This window comes from Schistocerca serialis, chromosome 8, assembly GCF_023864345.2.
Source record: "Schistocerca serialis cubense isolate TAMUIC-IGC-003099 chromosome 8, iqSchSeri2.2, whole genome shotgun sequence".
NCBI lineage: Eukaryota > Metazoa > Arthropoda > Insecta > Orthoptera > Acrididae > Schistocerca > Schistocerca serialis.
Genome location: NC_064645.1, coordinates 351,089,615 through 351,110,196, shown reverse-complemented (window position 1 = coordinate 351,110,196; position 20,582 = coordinate 351,089,615).

The window sequence follows — 20,582 nt, the reverse complement described above, 5'->3', positions numbered from 1 at the left end:
ATTACCTATAGTGATCTGTTGTGGAATTTCATTTTTATTCTGAGCCATAGTTACGCTCCGACATTATGATGACGCCACCCATCACTGTCAAGCCAGAAGATCAAGGATCGCCAGCAACTGATTCTTCCCTACAGTCTCCTACTGTTTCTGAGTTATGTACTACTTCTCCCCGTGACATCTCAAGACGGCGTAATGTAAAGCTACCGCCTTTTTGGCCTACGAGCCCGCAATTGTAGTTGACGCACGTAGGTGCCATTTTTCAGCTGCACAACATTACTTCTGATGCGAACCAATTCGCCGTTGTCATTCTGCAAATGGACTTATACATTATTGAGCAACTGGAGGATATTCTGCCTCGTTGTTCTTTTGTGGTGTTCAGAGAAATTGTTCATGTAGCATTTGCATGTAACCCCAGAAACTCGTTTGCAAAATATTGCGAACTGTAATTTTGGTACTAGTGAATTCCCCTCCCAGGTACTACGCTCGCTTCGTGGTTTGGCGGGTTCAGAACTCCTTTCATAACAGTCAATGAAACTATTTTCATTACATCACCAGCTACGGGCTGCTCACAGAGTTTTGTCCGCATTTCCTGACTGTGGATGAGGCTATGGACCGTGACCCTGAACCACGCACATCCAGCACGCCATGTGATGTTTTGCACACTGGGCACTCAACGGAGCAATCGCCAGAACTACCTATGGAACAGATCGTCAATGAACTAGAAAGAGTCGGGGCCAAGCTGGTGATGGCAGCCCAAGGAGTATATGGCACACCAACGAGAGGTCGCCATGCAAAGTCGAATGGTGTTGGTTCCAAAAACACTTCAGGCGTAATGCTAGATGATGTTCACAACCATGTGGTTTCCCAAGTGACAACAGTGGATATTTATAGGCACGTGTGGCCATTCTACAACCAGTAAGAACATATCTGAAGTGCACAGTGCCACAGTTTCTCCTAAATCCGAATCTTCATGGTTATTCATTTTGGATAAGACGTGTGGTATGGAATTTTTGGTCGACACAGATCCGCAGATAAATGTTGCTCCGCAGGATGTGAAAGACAAGCCTCAATTTTCCGGCGCCCCTATACTAATGGCTGCAAATGAATCTTCAAGTCAGATATATGGCTAGAGGCATTTGACACTGAGTCTGCAGGATGGTTTCTCACCTTCATGGCGTTTCTTTGTTGCCAATGTGTCTGGCCTCATATTCGATTCTGATTTTATCATATTCTTCTCATTATCTAATGTCCATAATCATCTTCTTGTGCAGTCTCTGGCTGCAGAAATGCTCCCTTCCGTGTCGGACACAGGAGATTATTCCACCGGATTGGAAGACATGAAGTTTTCCGTGTCTTCCACATCTCCCACGTCACAACAGCTTCTTCCTATTCCGTGCACACCTCACTGTGGAGTGCACACACATGCGTCATGCAAGAAGATCGCATTACATCTTCTGCATGACTATACAGAGCAGGCTTCACTTCACTTCAACAGCAATGCATTCGGTACAGCAGGAGATTACTCATCTCAATGAACTTTTCCTCAAAGAAGAAGAATCTGTTAGAGGCCTAACTGACAGCAATGATATACTCAAGCAGCAGATCGCTGACACTGAGGTGGCTCAAGGCTCAGGCAGGATTACGAGGCTTAACGACAGCGCCCATTCACATTGCCTAACTGGCCAATGACATTGCACAGCAGTTGTTTCAAAAATTCCCTGCGGGTATGAATCCAGTATTGGCACTGAACCAGTGGCATCATTTCACCATATATCACATTCACAAGATGCTGGAAAAGCCTGTTGCTTTATGCCCACACAGATGGACTCCAGAGAAGATAAGGGCCACTATAGCCGCTTTCAAACCAATGGTAACAGATGGAACAGTGTCTGCTTGGGCCACCCCCTTACAAATGGTTCTCAAAAAGGATAAATCTTGGCGTCTGTGCAGTGATTATAGGTGACTGGACTCCCACAGTACATCAGACCATTACCTCATACCGAATGTGTTGAATTTCACAAGCAGTTCAAAAGGTACCTCTGTATTCAGCGTCACGGTCTGTGTTAAGGCTTTTGCACAAATTCGAATGGCAGAGGAAGACAAGCGCCATTACGATGTCTTTTGGGCTGTTTCAACACAATGTCATGTCTTTCAGTCTTTGTAATGCTGCTCAGACGTTGCAGCGTTTTATGGACGAGATTCTACATAGTTTAAGCCACGTTAGTTGTTATATGGATGATGTGTTGGTTTTTACTGATAATATGAGTGACCATTGCCCCAACCTGAACCCGGTTTTCTCTCGCCTTGACGCATACAGTGTCAAAATTAACAAGGACAAGTGTGTATCTGCTAAGGACAAAGTACAATTCTTGGGGCACATTGTATCAGGACACAGTATTTTTCCTACTCTTCCAAGGGTCTCAGATATTTTGCAGATGCCTCATATCATCACATTCAAAGAGATGCACAGGTATGTAGGTATGGTCGATCATTACTGGCAACACCTGCCGAAATCTGCAGAAATTATAGAGTCCCTGACAAACATATTCCTGGTGTTACAAAATTCCCCTGGACGAAACTGGCTGAGGAGACTTTCAAGTCTGCGAAATTGTCTTTAGTGAAGGCTGTCTTATTGGTCCACCCTGTTTCCAGTGCACAGATGGCTCATTTGTTGATGGCGGCCAGTCAGCTGTGGGGACAGTACTCCAGTAGTTATTATCAGTAGTGTGGCAGCCACTGGCTTTCTTTTCAAAAGGTTTATCTACAAAGTATAAAACTGGAGTGCATTTGACAGAGAGCCCCTTGCTATACATTTCCCTATCAAACATTTTCAACAGTACCTAGAAGGTGTGGAATTCAAGATTTACACTGACCACAAACCCTTAACTTCACTTTTTCAGTGGGTCTCTGAACTGAACTCCAAACATCACATCCGTTATGTGGAATTAATTGCCCAATACTCTACTTACGTCACCCACATCTCTGGGCCTGATTACATTGTGGCGGATTGCTTGTCATGCAATTGTCCACCTGTGACCTGTATAGATTGGACAGCTGTTGCAAAAGACCAAGATTCCGATGCATTTTTACAACAGTGTCAGGTTGACCCTGGATCCCCTAGCCTGAAACTTGAAATGTGCCAGTACAGGGTTGTCAATCCCACCTTCGGTGTGACACTTCTTCCATTATGTTGGCGGCGCACCATCTTTGATGTCACATAGTTTGTGATCTCCAAAGAGGTCTGTCAGAGAATTTGGAAAGATTGCCAGTGCTGCGCACGTAATTGTATACCATATCATAAAACAAAACTGGTTGCCATATGACCTCTCCCTTGGACACATTCCTCATCCCTACAGGTCGTTTTCCCGCATTCATGTTGACATCGTAGGCCCCCTTCCTCACTTGGAGGGGTTTTGTTATGTTGTCACTTTAAGTGACAGGTTTACTAGGTGGCTGGAGACTTTCCCAGTGTTTGACATTTCTTTTTGCACCATTGCCTGAGCTATCATCTCCACATGATTTGCTCATTTCGGTATTCCTCCAGCAGTAACATCTGACAGAGCCCATCAATTTGATTCCCAATTATTTAATGAATTGCTGCTTATGAACCGTGGACCTTGCCATTGGTGGGGAGGCTTGCGTGCCTCAACTACACAGATAGTTGTACGGTAGGTGCAACCACAATGGAGGGGTATCTGTTGAGAGGCCAGACAAACATGTGGTTCCTGAAGAGGGGCAGCAGCATTTTCAGTAATTGCAGGGGCAACAGTCTGGATGATTGACTGATCTGGCCTTGTAACACTAACCAAAACGGCCTTGCTGTGCTGGTACTGCAAACGGCTGAAAGCAAGGGGAAACTACAGCCGTAATTTTTCCCAAGGGCATGCAGCTTTACTGTATGATTAAATGATGATGGCGTCCTCTTGGGTAAAATATTCTGGACGTAAAATAGTCCCCCATTTGGATCTCCGGGTGGGGACTACTCAGGAGGACGTCGTTATCAGGAGAAAGAAAACTGGCGTTCTATGGATCGGAGCATGGAATGTCAGATCCCTTAATCGAGTAGGTAAGTTAGAAAATTTAAAAAGGGAAATGGATAGGTTAAAGTTGGATATAGTGGGAATTAGTGAAGTTCGGTGGCAGGAGGAACAAGACTTTTGGTCAGGTGAATACAAGGTTATAAATACAAAATCAAATAGGGGTAATGCAGGAGTAGGTTTAATAATGAATAAAAAAAAAATAAGAGTGTGGGTAAGCTACTACAAACAGCATAGTGAACGCATTATTATGGCCAAGATAGACACGAAGCCCATGCCTACTACAGTAGTACAAGTTTATATGCCAACTAGCTCTGCAGATGATGAAGAAATTGATGAAATGTATGATGAGATAAAAGAAATTATTCAGGTAGTGAAGGGAGACGAAAATTTAATAGTCATGGTGACTGGAATTCGACAGTAGGAAAAGGAAGAGAAGGAAACATAGTAGGTGAATATGTATTGGGGCTAAGAAATGCAAGAGGAAGCTGCCTGGTAGAATTTTGCACAGAGCATAACTTAATCATAGTTAACACTTGGTTCAAGAATCATGAAAGAAGGTTGTATACATGGAAGAACCCTGGAGATACTAAAAGGTTTCAGATAGATTATATAATGGTAAGACAGAGATTTAGGAACCAGGTTTTAAATTGTAAGACATTTCCAGGGGCACATGTGGACTCTGACCACAATCTGTTGGTTATGAACTGTAGATTAAAACTGAAGAAACTGCAAAAAGATAGGAATTTAAGGATATGGGACTTGGATAAACTGAAAGAACCAGAGGTTGTAGAGAGTTTCAGGGGGAGCATTAGGGAACAATTGACAGGAATGGGGGAAATAAATACAGTAGAAGAAGAATGGGTAGCTTTGAGGGATGAAATAGTGAAGGCAGCAGAGGATCAAGTAGGTAAAAAGACGAGGGCTAGTAGAAATCCTTGGGTAACAGAAGAGATACTGAATTTAATTGATGAAAGGAGAAAATACAAAAATGAAGTAAGTGAAGCAGGCAAAAAGGAATACAAACGTCTCAAAAATGAAATCGACAGGAAGTGCAAAATGGCTAAGCAGGAATGGCTAGAGGACAAATGTAAGGATGTAGAGGCTTATCTCACGAGGGGTAAGATAGATACTGCCTACAGGAAAATTAAAGAGACCTTTGGAGAAAAGAGAACCACTTGCATGAATATCAAGAGCTCAGATGGAAACCCAGTTCTAAGCAAAGAAGGGAAAGCAGAAAGGTTCAATTCAATTTATTAGCGTCCTTGTAGTACATCATCAAAATGACATAGGACTTGTCAATAAACATTACAATTTAAAATACATGTACATGAAAATTTATAATTGAATTTGCTTGTCACTTAAGACATTACAATTTTAATAGAACTATAAGAACATTAACATAAAAATATACAAGTAGGATAAAAAAAAAAAAAAAAAAAAACAAAGCTAGTGATTCTCACATGGAAGATTATTTCCATTCTTACATTAACACTGTTTCACACTTTCATAGAAACAGTAAGTATTTAAATGTGAGCAATTACACATATATGTCAGGGAAATATTAAATGCACTTTTATTGTCAATGATTCATAAACTCTTCAATACTGTAAAAACTACTGCTCAATAACATGTTTTTTAATTCTCTTTTAAATGTGTGCAGTTTTGGTATTATTTTTAGTTCTTTGGGTAGAGCACTGTAGAGGATTTTGGGTTGGTATAGAACACTTTTGTGATACATAGCTGTTTTATGAATTTCTCTGTGGAAATCATTCCTATTCCTTGTTTCATAGTTGTGAAATTCTCTGTTTAATGTAGAAAACTCCTCTTGTTCTTTTAAGAAACATATGCTTTCATATACAGGGTGTTTCAAAAATGACCGGTATATTTGAAACGGCAATAAAAACTAAATGAGCAGCGATAGAAATACACCGTTTGTTGCAATATGCTTGGGACAACAGTACATTTTAAGGCAGACAAACTTTCGAAATTACAGTAGTTACAATTTTCAACAACAGATGGCGCTGCGGTCTGGGATACTCTATAGTACGATATTTTCCACATATCCACCATGCGTAGCAATAATATGGCGTAGTCTCTGAATGAAATTACCCGAAACCTTTGACAACGTGTCTGGCGGAATGGCTTCACATGCAGATGAGATGTACTGCTTCAGCTGTTCAATTGTTTCTGGATTCTGGCGGTACACCTGGTCTTTCAAGTGTCCTCACAGAAAGAAGTCACAGGGGTTCATGTCTGGCGAATAGGGAGGCCAATCCACGCTGCCTCCTGTATGTTTCGGATAGCCCAAAGCAATCACACGATCATCGAAATATTCATTCAGGAAATTAAAGACATCGGCCATGCGATGTGGCCGGGCACCATCTTGCATAAACCACGAGGTGTTCGCAGTGTCGTCTAAGGCAGTTTGTACGCCACAAATTCACGAAGAATGTCCAGATAGCGTGATGCAGTAATCGTTTCGGATCTGAAAAATGGGCCAATGATTCCTTTGGAAGAAATGGCAGCCCAGACCAGTACTTTTTGAGGATGCAGGGACGATGGGACTGCAACATGGGGCTTTTTGGTCCCCATATGCGCCAGTTCTGTTTATTGACGAAGCCATCCAGGTAAAAATAAGCTTCGTCAGTAAACCAAATACTGCCCACATGCATATCGCCGTCATCAATCCTGTGCACTATATCGTTAGCGAATGTCTCTCGTGCAGTAATGGTAGCGGCGCTGAGGGGTTGCCGCGTTTGAATTTTGTATGGATAGAGGTGTAAACTCTGGCGCATGAGACGATACGTGGACGTTGGCGTCATTTGGACCGCAGCTGCAACACGGCGAACGGAAACCCGAGGCCGCTGTTGGATCACCTGCTGCACTAGCTGCGCGTTGCCCTCTGTGGTTGCCGTACGCGGTCGCCCTACCTTTCCAGCACGTTCATCCATCACGTTCCCAGTCCATTGAAATTTTTCAAACAGATCCTTTATTGTATCGCTTTTCGGTCCTTTGGTTAAATTAAACCTCTGTTGAAAACTTCGTCTTGTTGCAACAACACTGTGTTCTAGGCGGTGGAATTCCAACACCAGAAAAATCCTCTGTTCTAAGGAATAAACCATGTTGTCTACAGCACACTTGCACGTTGTGAACAGCACACGCTTACAGCAGAAAGACGACGTACAGAATGGCGCACCCACAGACTGCGTTGTCTTCTGTATCTTTCATATCACTTGCAGCGCCATCTGTTGTTGAAAATTGTAACTACTGTAATTTCGAAAGTTTGTCCGCCTGAAAATGTACTGTTGTCCCAAGCATATTGCAACAAACGGTGTATTTCTATCGCTGCTCGTTTAGTTTTTATTGCCGTTTCAAATATACCGGTCATTTTTGAAACACCCTGTATGTATAAAGATGGTAGTGTCATGATTTTTAATTCTTTGAAAGCATGCCTACAAGAGTCTCTATATCCTATACCTTTTATTATTCTGACTGCCTTCTTTTGTAGTCTAAATGAATGTTTTGTTCCCCCAAAACTGTACACCGTATCTTAATAAACTGTGCGTGAATGAGAAATAAATACAAAACACTGTTTTAATATTACATGAGCTTTTAAGCATTCTAAGTATATAACATGTTTGACTTAATTTTTTGTTCAATGATATTACATGCTTTTCCCATCTTAAGTGTTCATCAAACCATACTCCCAAGAATTTAATGTATGATGCTTGTTCAATCTTACACTTACCCAGTTCTACTGTAAGGTTAGTTTTTATTTTATTTGTAATATGTCTGAAGTTGATCCATGTTGTTTTCTTGACATTCACAATGAGTCTGTTTTCATTAAACCATCTGTCTGCTTTGTCTGTTGCTAATGTGACTTTTTCCTGTAAGTATGTGGAAGGAGTATATAGAGGGTCTATACAGGGGCGATTGTCTTGTGGACAATATCATGGAAATGGAAGAGGAAGTAGATGAAGATGAAATGGGAGATATGATACTGCGTGAAGAGTTTGACAGAACACTGAATGACCTGAGTCGAAACAAGGCCCCGGGAGTAGACAACATTCCATTAGAACTATTGACAGCCTTGGGAGAGCCAGTCCTGACAAAACTCTACCATCTGGTGAGCAAGATGTATGAGACAGGTGAAATATTCTCAGACTTCAAGAAGAATATAATAATTCCAATCCCAAAGCAAGCAGGTGTTGACAGATGTGAAAATTATCGAACTATCAGTTTAATAAGTCAAAGCTGCAAAATACTAACGCGAATTCTTTACACACGAATGTAAAAACTGGTAGAAACCGACCTCGGGGAAGATCAGTTTGGATTCTGTAGAAATGTTGGAACACGTGAGGCAATACCAACCCTACAACTTATCTTAGAAGAAAGATTAAGGACAGGCAAACCTACGTTTATAGCATTTGTAGACTTAGAGAAAGCTTTTGACAATGTTGACTGGAATACTCTCTTTCAAATTCTGAAGGTGGCAGGGGTAAAATACAGGGAGCGAAAGACTATTTACAATTTGTACAGAAACCAGATGGCAGTTATAAGAGTCGAGGGACATGAAAGGGAAGCATGGTTGGGAAGGGAGTGAGACATGGTTGTAGCCTCTCCCCGATGCTATTCAATCTGTATATTGAGCAAGCAGTAAAGGAAACAAAATAAATGGAGTAGGTATTAAAATCCATGGAGAAGAAATAAAAACTTTGAGGTTCGCCGATGACATTGTAATTCTGTCAGAAACAGCAAAGGACTTAGAAGAGCAGTTGAGCGGAATGGACAGTGTCTTGAAAGGAGGGTATAAGATGAACATCAACAAAAGCAAAACAAGGGTAATGGAATGTAGTCGAATTAAGACAGGTGATGCTGAGGGAATTAGATTAGGTAATGAGACACTTAATGTAGTAAAGGAGTTTTGCTATTTGGGGAGCAAAATAACTGATGATGGTCGAAGTAGAGAGGATATAAAATGTATAATGGCAATGGCAAGGAAAGCATTTCTGAAGAAGAGAAATTTTTAAACATCAAGTATTGATTTAAGTGTTAGGAAGTCGTTTCTGAAAGTATTTGTATGGAGTGTAGCCATGTATGGAAGTGAAATGTGGACGATAAATAGTTTAGACAAGAGGAGAATAGACGCTTTCGAAATGTGGTGATACAGAAGAATGCTGAAGATTAGATGGGTAGATCACATAACTAATGAGGAGGTATTGAATGGAATTGGGGAGAAGAGGAGTTTTGTGGCACAACTTGACTAGAAGAAGGGATCGGTTGGTAGGACATGTTCTGAGTAATCAAGGGATCACCAATTTAGAACTGGAGGGCAGCATGGAGGGTAAAAATCGCAGAGGGAGACCAAGAGATGAGTACACTAAGCAGATTCAGAAGGATGTAGGCTGCAGTAGGTACTGGCAGATGAGGAAGCCTGCACAGGATAGAGTAGCATGGAGAGCTGCATCAAACCAGTCTTAGGACTGAAGACCACAACAACAACAACAACAGCTGCTTATGACAGGTTGCAAACACCTGCAAACTATGAGCTATCATCTCTGTAACATTGGGATGGCAGAACATATGCCGTGTACTCTGAAGGTGCCTTGATATGCCATGGTGGGGTGTGGACAGCTGCCTTGCTTGTGGTTTTGTTGTGACTTTGTAGCATGTTAAAGGAGGATATCAGCTGTTCTTCAGCACAATTAGTCCATGGAGAAGCCTCGAAGGTGCCTGGTGAATTTTTTGCTTCATCCCCTTTTACTGAGTGAGGAATGGGCGAGTATGGCCAATTTATTCATCAGCTGCAGGTTGCAACATGCTTATTACACCCTCCTCACCCACTGAGGCACAGTTCTGACCATTCTTTTTTCCTAAAGACCCCTTCACTTGCGCTCAGGTATGGATTAGGGATAACACCATTAGGCTCCCATTGGGTCCTATTTATTTAGTTCCATTAACTGTGATTTCCTGTAACACCAAAACCTTAATACTTGATAAAAATTGAAAACATGTCACAGCCTCAGTTGACTGCCTGGAACCAGCAGTTACCAAGTTACCACAGCAACCCTCCCCCCCCCCCCCCCCTCCTCCAGCATGTGGAACCTCTAGCTAATCCTCCAATCCTTCTCAACCTTTTGTGCCATATATTCCTCGCCCTCCAGCCCTTCAGACCTGTTCTTGCAGATATATCAAATTCATCTACCGTGAGGTCCGGGTGTTTCAGGTTTCCAGAGTGACAGTGTCTTGTTTGTTTGAGCATAGCTCTCCAAATAGAAAAGGGGCTAATGTAGCAAGTGGAATGGGTAACGACCAAGAAGCCATACATTATATCATGTTATATCTTTTGTATCTTCTTTGTACTACTGTCTCACTATGAAAACGTGCATGTGTTGTACTCTTTTGTTTGGGAAGTAAACAGTGGTAAATAAATAAGGATTCATTAAAGCGCCATACTGTGTACACTTGTTACCTATATCTTCACCAAAGAAGATGAAGTAAATATTCCAGAATTCGAATCAAGAACAGCTGACAACATGAGTAACTTAGAAGTAGATATCATCGGAGTAATGAAGCAACTTAAATCATTTAATAAAAGCAAGTCTTCCGGTCCAGATTGTATACCAATTACACTCCTTCCAGAGTAAGCTGCTGCACTATCTCCATTAACAATAATATAGAACAGCTCGCTCGATGAAAGATCCAAACATAAAGATTGGAAAGTCGCACAGGTCACAACAGTACTCAAGAAAGGCAATAGGAGTAAGTGTTGAGCATCAGTGTAACCTTGATACAGGAATCTCGAAAAGTCAGCGATGGCAGAGCACAGCCTGTTAAATAAACAGAAGAGTTTATTTGAACAGACAATAATTCTTGATTTATTGCTAACCTATCAAGCTACTGGGAATCTGTGATCAAGGATGCAATTGAAATCGGACTATGTGAAAGTAGCTTTAACATAGAACCTGGCTATATACTTAGCAAAGCATGGAAGCGCTCACTTCAAAAGAAAGAGCACGGAGGGAGACTCCCAGTAATTTAGCGACTGATGTGAATGATGGCATTGCAAGGGACACTGGATAGCCAGCGTGAACAATCTACGGACAATCAGGGTGCCATTTTGGTACGTGTCATTTCCATGATGTCATCATGATGTAAACAAACCAATCACATGCCGTCCTGTGGGTATAAAAAGTGGGACTCTCACCAGTTTCTTGGCAGTCAGACTTAATCCCTGATGATGATAATGGAGCCAATCACAGAAAGCTCGAGCTTTTATCCGAATTCGACATGACAAGTAAACTGAGAACTTTTCGTCTAAGATATACACTCCTGGAAATTGAAATAAGAACACCGTGAATTCATTGTCCCAGGAAGGGGAAACTTTATTGACACATTCCTGGGTTCAGATACATCACATGATCACACTGACAGAACCACAGGCACATAGACACAGGCAACAGAGCATGCACAATGTCGGCACTAGTACAGTGTATATCCACCTTTCGCAGCAATGCAGGCTGCTATTCTCCAATGGAGACAATCGTAGAGATGCTGGATGTAGTCCTGTGGAACGGCTTGCCATGCCATTTCCACCTGGCGCCTCAGTTGGACCAGCGTTCGTGCTGGACATGCAGATTGCGTGAGACGACGCTTCATCCAGTCCCAAACATGCTCAATGGGGGACAGATCCGGAGATCTTGCGGGCCAGGGTAGTTGACTTACACCTTCTAGAGCACGTTGGGTGGCACGGGATACATGCGGACGTGCATTGTCCTGTTGGAACAGCAAGTTCCCTTGCCGGTCTAGGAGTGGTAGAACGATGGGTTCGATGACGGTTTGGATGTACCGTGCACTATTCAGTGTCCCCTCGACGATCACCAGTGGTGTACGGCCAGTGTAGGAGATCGCTCCCCACACCATGATGCCGGGTGTTGGCCCTGTGTGCCTCGGTCGTATGCAGTCCTGATTGTGGCGCTCACCTGCACGGCGCCAAACACGCATACGACCATCATTGGCACCAAGGCAGAAGCGACTCTCATCGCTGAAGACGACACGTCTCCATTCGTCCCTCCATTCACGCCTGTCGCGACACCACTGGAGGCGGGCTGCACGATGTTGGGGCGTGAGCGGAAGACGGCCTAACGGTGTGCGGGACCGTAGCCCAGCTTCATGGAGACGGTTGCGAATGGTCCTCGCCGATACCCCAGGAGCAACAGTGTCCCTAATTTGCTGGGAAGTGGCGGTGCGGTCCCCTACGGCACTGCGTAGGATCCTACGGTCTTGGCGTGCATCCGTGCGTCGCTGCGGTCCGGTCCCAGGTCGACGGGCACGTGCACCTTCCACCGACCACTGGCGACAACATCGATGTACTGTGGAGACCTCACGCCCCACGTGTTGAGCAATTCGGCGGTACGTCCACCCGGCCTCCCGCATGCCCACTATACGCCCTCGCTCAAAGTCCGTCAACTGCACATACGGTTCACATCCACGCTGTCGCGGCATGCTACCAGTGTTAAAGACTGCGATGGAGCTCCGTATGCCACGGCAAACTGGCTGACACTGACGGCGGCGGTGCACAAATGCTGCGCAGCTAGCGCCATTCGACTGCCAACACCGCGGTTCCTGGTGTGTCCGCTATGCCGTGCGTGTGATCATTGCTTGTACAGCCCTCTTGCAGTGTCCGGAGCAAGTATGGTGGGTCTGACACACCGGTGTCAATGTGTTCTTTTTTCCATTTCCAGGAGTGTATTATTTGAATGTAAAAAAAGATTGCAGCCCTAGTGATGATTTACGTATAGCCAAAAGGCCAAAAAAGTATGCAAATGAAATCACTCAGACCTAGGGACTCGTGAAAAAATTCATTTAACTGATGTAACCATCGAAATCTTGTGTCAGTTGCTTGTCTCACACTGAAGCTCTGAGAGTGAATGAAAGATTCATAAACAAGGGTTGGACAAAAATATGAAAACATGATGAGAAATGCATAAAAGTCCTCTGCTAGGGTGCTGCTGTGCAGTATGGGATACTTTCCGAAGAGGATTGATGAATGGCATCGAAAACGTCCGAAGAAGGGTGGCTCATTTTGTATCATCACGAAACGGGGGAGAGAGTCTCGGATATGATAAGTGACTTGGGGTGTCATTCATTAATACAAAGGCAGTTTTCTTTGTGTAGTGATCTTTTTACGACACTTCAGTCACCAAATTCCTCCTCTGAATGTGAAAATACAAGATGTTTCAAAATGAATATATGGGTGTTAAGGTTTTGTATTATTTTTTACATTCAACTTAAAATTATGAGTAATACACTGAAGCGCCAAAGAAACTGGTATAAGCATGCATATCCAAATACAGAGATATGTAAACAGGCAGAATACGGCACTGCCGTCGGAAACATCTATATAAGACAACACGTGTCTGGTGCAGTTGTTAGATCAGTTACTGCTGCTACAATGGCAGATCATCATGATTTAAGTGAATTTGAACGTGGTGTTATAATCGACGTATGACCAATGGGCCACAGCATATCTGAGGTAGCAGTGAAGTGGGGATTTTCTCGTAAGACCATTTGACGAGTGTACCATGAATATCAGGAATCTAGTAAAACATCAAATCTCCAACACCGTGAAACATCATCGATACAGGCTTTCTCAGCGGAAGGCCCACTCACGTATCCTTGATGACTGCATGGCACAAAGTTTTATCCCTCGCCTGGGCCCATCAACACTGACATAGGACTGTTGGTGACTGAAAATAAGTTGCCCTGTCGGACGAGTCTCACTTCAGATTGTATCGAGAGGATGGATGTGCATTGGTATGGAGACAATGTCATGAATCCATGGGCCCTACATGTCAGCAGGGAATTTTTCAAGATGGTGGAGGCTCTGTAATGGTGTAGGGCGTGTGCAGTTGGAGTGATGTGGGACTCCTGACACGTCTAGGTACAACTCTGGTGACACATATGTAAAGCATCCTGTCTGATCACCTGCATCCATTCATGTCCATTGTGCATTCCGATGGACTTGGGCAGTTCCAGTAGGACAATGCAATACCCCACACATCAAGAATTGCTACAGAGTGGCTCCAGGATTCAAGCAAGATTCATAGTGTCAGTTCCCTCCAGTACTACTTCAGACATTAGTCGAATCCATGCCACACTGTGTTGCAACACCTCTGCGTGCTCACGGTGGGCCCTACACGATGTCAGGCAGGTGTATCAGTTTCTTTGGCTCTTCGGTGTATATCGCATGAAAGAGCAACTCAAACATTTTTTCTTACTATCTTTCAATGTGAGCACCATTTGTCAAACGTCGAGTCGATAGGCGAGTTCTTCCCAAACGTTGATCAATGTGTCTTGAGTAATTGTTGCAGCAATCTGTTGAGTAGATCAGCTAGTAGTGGAGGTACAAACACAAGATCCTTTACGAACCCCCAAAGGTAAAAATCGCACAGTGTCAGATAATGTGTGAACGTGGAGGTCATGCAAAACAAGCTGTGTCATCCAGCCCCTAGCAGCCAATCCAGAGGTCGGGTACAACATCGACTAACCAATCACATACTGAGTTACGCCAATAGATGGCGCACTATCTTGCTGCCAGATAAATTCTGTCATTCAGCTTCTTCCAACTGAGGAAAGAGACATGGTCCTAGAGCAGCAAGAATAAGAAGTTACAGTTGCTTCACCGAAACTTTCTGCTGGCATATGGCACAAAAAACCCTTAATTTAGGGGAGTCTCATTGCAACTGGACCAATTCGTGATTTGCTGACCCACAGATGGGCAGATTATATGTGTTAATATTTCCACTCAGGTGAAATGTTGATTCATTACTGAAGACGACAGGATCCAGAAAATTGCCATCGTTGTGCAGTAACATTTCGATTGGAAAATTGGCGTGTAATCCATGGTCTGTAGTCTTTACAGCTTGTAACAACTGCAAACAATAACAACTTACTTGTAAGCATCTCCATAACTCTCCACACAGACATCACTGGAATCGCTAATTCACGACTAGCCTTCCAAACTGATTTCTTTGGGCTACAGGCGAAAGACTTTCACTTGTTCAACACGTCCTTCAGTCACCCTTGGTCGTTCCATACTCTTCTCTTTAGACAAAGTTATACAAACAAAACAGTGAGTTGCTCTTTCATTTGATGTACTATTTATAATTGAAAGTAGAACGCAATAAATATCACAAAGTCATAAAACCCTTATATTCATTTTGAAACACCTGTATTTTGTTGTCACCTCCCTGTGTAGGAGAAATGACCATTGCAATAAAATAGGAAAAATCAAATTTTAAGAGAGGTTAGGACTGGGACAAATCTTCAGTTTGAGAAAGAAACCAAAAAAAACAACATAATTCTAGCTTTTTACATCAGCATAAACAGCTATTGGTTAAGAATTTTCAACAATCAGTAGATATTTCAACTCTACTCAATTTTATCTCAGTCAATGTGAAATGTCAGCTATCTTTATTGCATCAAAATATTCGAGGACTGAGAAATAAAATTAAAATTATCTGCATAGATGAATTAGAGGCCTCTGAACATCATGTGACGACTGGTATAGAACTTTTAAATGTTACAGGGTTTAGGTTAGCATCTCACTTTTGTAGAGCAGAAATGGAGAAAGGAGGAGTTGCCACATTCATCAGGAACTGTCATAAATTTAAGAACATAGACATTCATAAATTTTGCCTAGAACAGCATATGGAAGCATGTGCAACAGAAGTAGAATTTTACAAAAAATCCTTCATAATATTAAATGTATATCAAGCACCTGCAGGTAATTTTAATCAGTTCATAAACCACCTTGAAGCTGTACTGGCCCATTTAACAACCAAAAACAAAGAAATAGTGGCTGCTGGTGATTTCATTGTAGATTCCCATAAAGACTCTCCCAATAAGAACTCATCTGAGTTAGTAACACTATTATTCAACTTAATTCCCAATGTAAAGTTCCCCACCAGGGTATCCAATTGCTCAAAAACAGCCATTGATAATGACTTTACAGAAAAGTCCAATGAACAGAATTATATTACAAAGACAATAGTCAATGGCCTCTCAGACCATGACATGCAGTTCCTTCTGTTAAATGTTAATACTGAATAGGATATAAAATCTGTTACATCTGAGCTCAAGAGAGTAATCAATAAACCAAAAATGGACTTTTTTAGGACACTCCTCAGAGACATTCACTGGACTGATGTTTACAGTGCTCACAGCATGATTGAAAAATATAATTCTTTTGCTAATAAAGTGCTTACCTTATTTGAACACGGTTTTCCCCCAAAACTAACCAAGGTTAGAGCAAAGTCTACAAAGAAGCTATGGATTACTCAAGGAATAGGGGTATCTTGTAAAACAAAAAGAAAACTATATCTGTCAATCCGAAACAGTTCTGATGTTGATGCTATAGCACATTACCAGAAATACTGCAAAATATTAAAGACTGTAATACGAACATCAAAGCAAATACATTACAAGGAAAAGATAGTCTTATCAGATAACAAAATAAAGACAATATGGGATGTAGTGAAGGAGGAGACCGGTAGAACCAGACATGAAGAGGGACAAATAGCATTAAGAGTAAATGATACATTGGTGAATGATGTGTATGGTGTTGCAGAACTTTTTAATAAACATTTTATAGCTGTTACTGAAAAGATGGAGTTGTCAGGTTCTGTAGATGCTGCTATGGAATATCTCAGACCAGACATTTCAAGTAACTTCCATAATATGAATTAGACCCTCACTATCCCAACAGAAATAATGTCCATCATAAAATCTTTAAAATCAAAAACATCTAGTGGGTGTGATGAAATATCAATAAAGTTAATTAAGGAATGTGATTCTGAGTTAAGTAACATATTAAGCTATCTGTGTAACCAGTCATTTATCAGTGGAATATTTCCTTAATGGTTGAAATATGCTGAAGTTAAGCCACTGTTTAAGAAGGGAGATAAAGAAATAGCATCAAATTTCCATCCAATTTCACTTTTGCCAGCATTCTCAAAAATTTTAGAAAAAGTAATCTACTATCAGTTTTATAACCATCCTGTCTCAAATAACATACTGTCAAGGTCGCAGTACGGATTTCTAAAGGGTTCTGATATTGAGAAGGCTATCTACACTTACAGTGAAAATGTGCTTAATTCATTAGACAAAAAATTGTAGGCAACTGGTATATTTTGTGGTCTGTCAAAGGCATTTGACTGTGTACATCACAATATCTGGTTAAGTAAATTAGGATATTATGGTGTAACAGGAAATGCTGCAAAATGGTTCAAATCTTATATCTCTGGCAGGAAACAAAGGGTGTTATTAGGAAAGAGACATGTATTAAGCAATCAGGCATCATCCAACAGGGAATTATTTACATGTGGGATCTCACAAGGTTCAATTTTAGGGCCCTTATTTTTTCTTGTGTATATCAATGATCTTCCATCATTAACATTACCAGATACCAAGTTCGTTTTGTTTGCCAATAATACAAACATTGTAATAAATAGCAAATCAAGTGTAGTCTTAGAAAGATTGGATAATAAAATATTTGTGGACATTAATCAATGGTTCCTAGCCAATTCTTTGTCACTAAACTTTGAAAAAACATACTATATGCAGTTCAGCACTTGTAAGGGGTGTCTCACGAGTATGTTCTTGTTGTTGTTGTCTTCAGTCCTGAGATTGGTCTGATGCAGCTCTCCATGCTACTCTATCCTGTACAATCTTCTTCATCTCCCAGTACCTACTGCAACCTACATCCTTCTGAATCTGCTTAGTGTATTCATCTCTTGGTCTCCCTCTACAATTTTTACCCTCCACGCTGCCCTCCAACGCTAAATTTGTGATCCCTTGATGCCTCAGAACATGTCCTACCAATCGGTCCCATCTTCTTGTCAAGTTGTGCCACAAACTTCTCTTCTCCCCAATACTATTCAATACCTCCTCATTAGTTATGTGATCTACCCATCTAATCTTCAACATTCTTCTGTAGCACCACATTTCGAAAGCTTCTATTCTCTTCTTGTCCAAACTATTTATCGTCCATGTTTCACTTCCATACATGGCTACACTCCATACAAATACTTTAAGAAACGACTTGCTGACACTTAAATCTATACTCAATGTTAACAAATTTCTCTTCTACAGAAACGCTTTCCTTGCCATTGGCAGTCTACATTTTATATCCTCTGTACTTCGGCCATCATCATTTATTTTGCCCCCCAAATAGCAAAACTCCTTTACTACTTTAAGTGTCTCATTTCCTAATCTAATTCCCTCAGCATCACCCGACTTAATTCGACTGCATTCCATTATCCTCGTTTTGCTTTTGTTGATGTTCATCTTATACCCTCTTTTCAAGACACTGTCCATTCCGTTCAACTGCTCTTCCAAGTCCTTTGCTGTCTCTGACAGAATTACAATGTCATCGGCGAACCTCAACGTTTGTATTTCTTCTCCGTGGACTTTAATACCTACTCCAAATTTTCCTTTTGTTTCCTTTACTGCTTGCTCAATATACAGATTGAATGACATCGGGGAGAGGCTACAACCCTGTCTCACACCCTTCCCAACCACTGCTTCCCTTTCGTGCCCCTCGACTCTTATAACTTCCATCTGGTTTCTGTACAAATTGTAACTAGCCTTTCGGTCCCTGTATTTTACCCCTGCCACCTTTAGAATTTGAAAGAGAGTATTCCAGTCAACATTGTCAAAAGCTTTCTCTAAGTCTACAAATGCTACAAATGTAGGTTTGCCTTTCCTTAATCTATTTTCTAAGATAAGTCGTAGGGTCAGTATTGCCTCTCATGTTCCAACATTTCTGCGGAATCCAAACTGATCCTCGCCGAGGTCGGCTTCTACCAGTTTTTCCGTTCATCTGTAAAGAATTCGCGTTAGTATTTTGCAGCTGTGACTTATTAAACTGATAGTTTGGTACTTTTCACATCTGTCAACACCTGCTTTCTTTGGGATTGGAATTATTATATTCTTCTTGAAGTCTGAGGGTATTTCACCAGTCTCATACATCGTGCTCACCAGATGGTAGCGTTTTGTCAGGACTGGCTCTCCCAAGGCCGTCAGTAGTTCCAATGGAATGTTGTCTACTCCCGGGGCCTTGCTTCGACTCAGGTTTTTCAGTGCTCCGTCAAACTCTTCCCGCTGTATCGTATCTCCCATTTCATCTTCATCTACATCCTCTTCCATTTCCGTAATATTGTCCTCAAGTATATAGCACTTGTATAGACCCTCTACATACCCCTTCCACCTTTCTGCTTTCCCTTCTTTGCTTAGAATTGTGTTTCCATCTGAGCTCCTGATATTCATAAAAGTGGCTCTCTTTTCTCCAAAGGTCTCCTTAATTTTCCTATAGGAAGTATCTATCTTACCCGTAGTGAGATAAGCCTCTACATCCTTAAATTTGTCCTCTAGCCATCCTTGCTTAGCCATTTTGCTCTTCCTGTCGATCTCATTTTTGAGAAGTTTGTAATCCTTTTTGCCTGCTTCATTTACCGCATTTTTATATTTTCTCCTTTCATCAATTAAATTCAATATTTCTTCTGTTACCTAAGGATTTCTACCAGCTCTCGTCTTTTTACCTACTTGATCCTCTGCTGCCTTCACTACTTCATCCCTCAGAGCTACCCATTCTTCTTCTACTGTATTTCTTTCCCTCATTCCTGTCAATTGTTCTCGTATGCTGTCCCTGAAACTCTGTACAACCTCTGGTTTAGCCAGTTTATCCAAGTCCCATCTCCTTAAATTCCCACCTTTTTGTAGTTTCTTCAGTTTCAATCTACAGTTCATAACCAATAGATTGTGGTCAGGGTCCACATGTGCCCCTGGAAATGTCTTACAATTTAAAACCTGGTTCCTAAATCTCTGTCTTACCATTATATAGTCTATCTGATACCTTCTACTATCTCCAGGATTCTTCCATGTATACAACCTTCTTTCATGATTCTTGAACCAAGTGTTAGCTATGATTAAGTTATGCTCTGTGCAAAATTCTACCAGACAGCTTCCTCTTTCATTTCTCTCCCCCAATCCATATTCACCCACTATGTTTTCTTCTCTTCCTAATCCTACTCTCGAATTCCGGTCACGCATGACTATTAAATTTTTGTCTCCCTTCACTACCTGAATAATTTATTTTATCTCATCATACATTTCATCAATTTCTTCATCATCTGCAGAGCTAGTTGGCATATATACTTGTACTGCTGTAGTAGGCATGGGCTTCGTGTCTATCTTGGCCACAATAATGCGTTCACTATGCTGTTGGTAGTAGCTTACCCGCACTCTTATTTTTTTATTCATTACTGAACCTACTCCTGCATTACCCCTATTTGATTTTGTATTTATAACCCTGTATTCACCTGACCAAAAGTCTTTTTCCTCCTGCCACCGAACTTCACTAATTCCCACTATATCTAACTTCAACCTATCCATTTCCCTTTTTAAATTTTCTAACCTACCTGCCCGATTAACGGATCTGACATTCCACGCTCCGATCCATAGAACGCCAGTTTTCTTTCT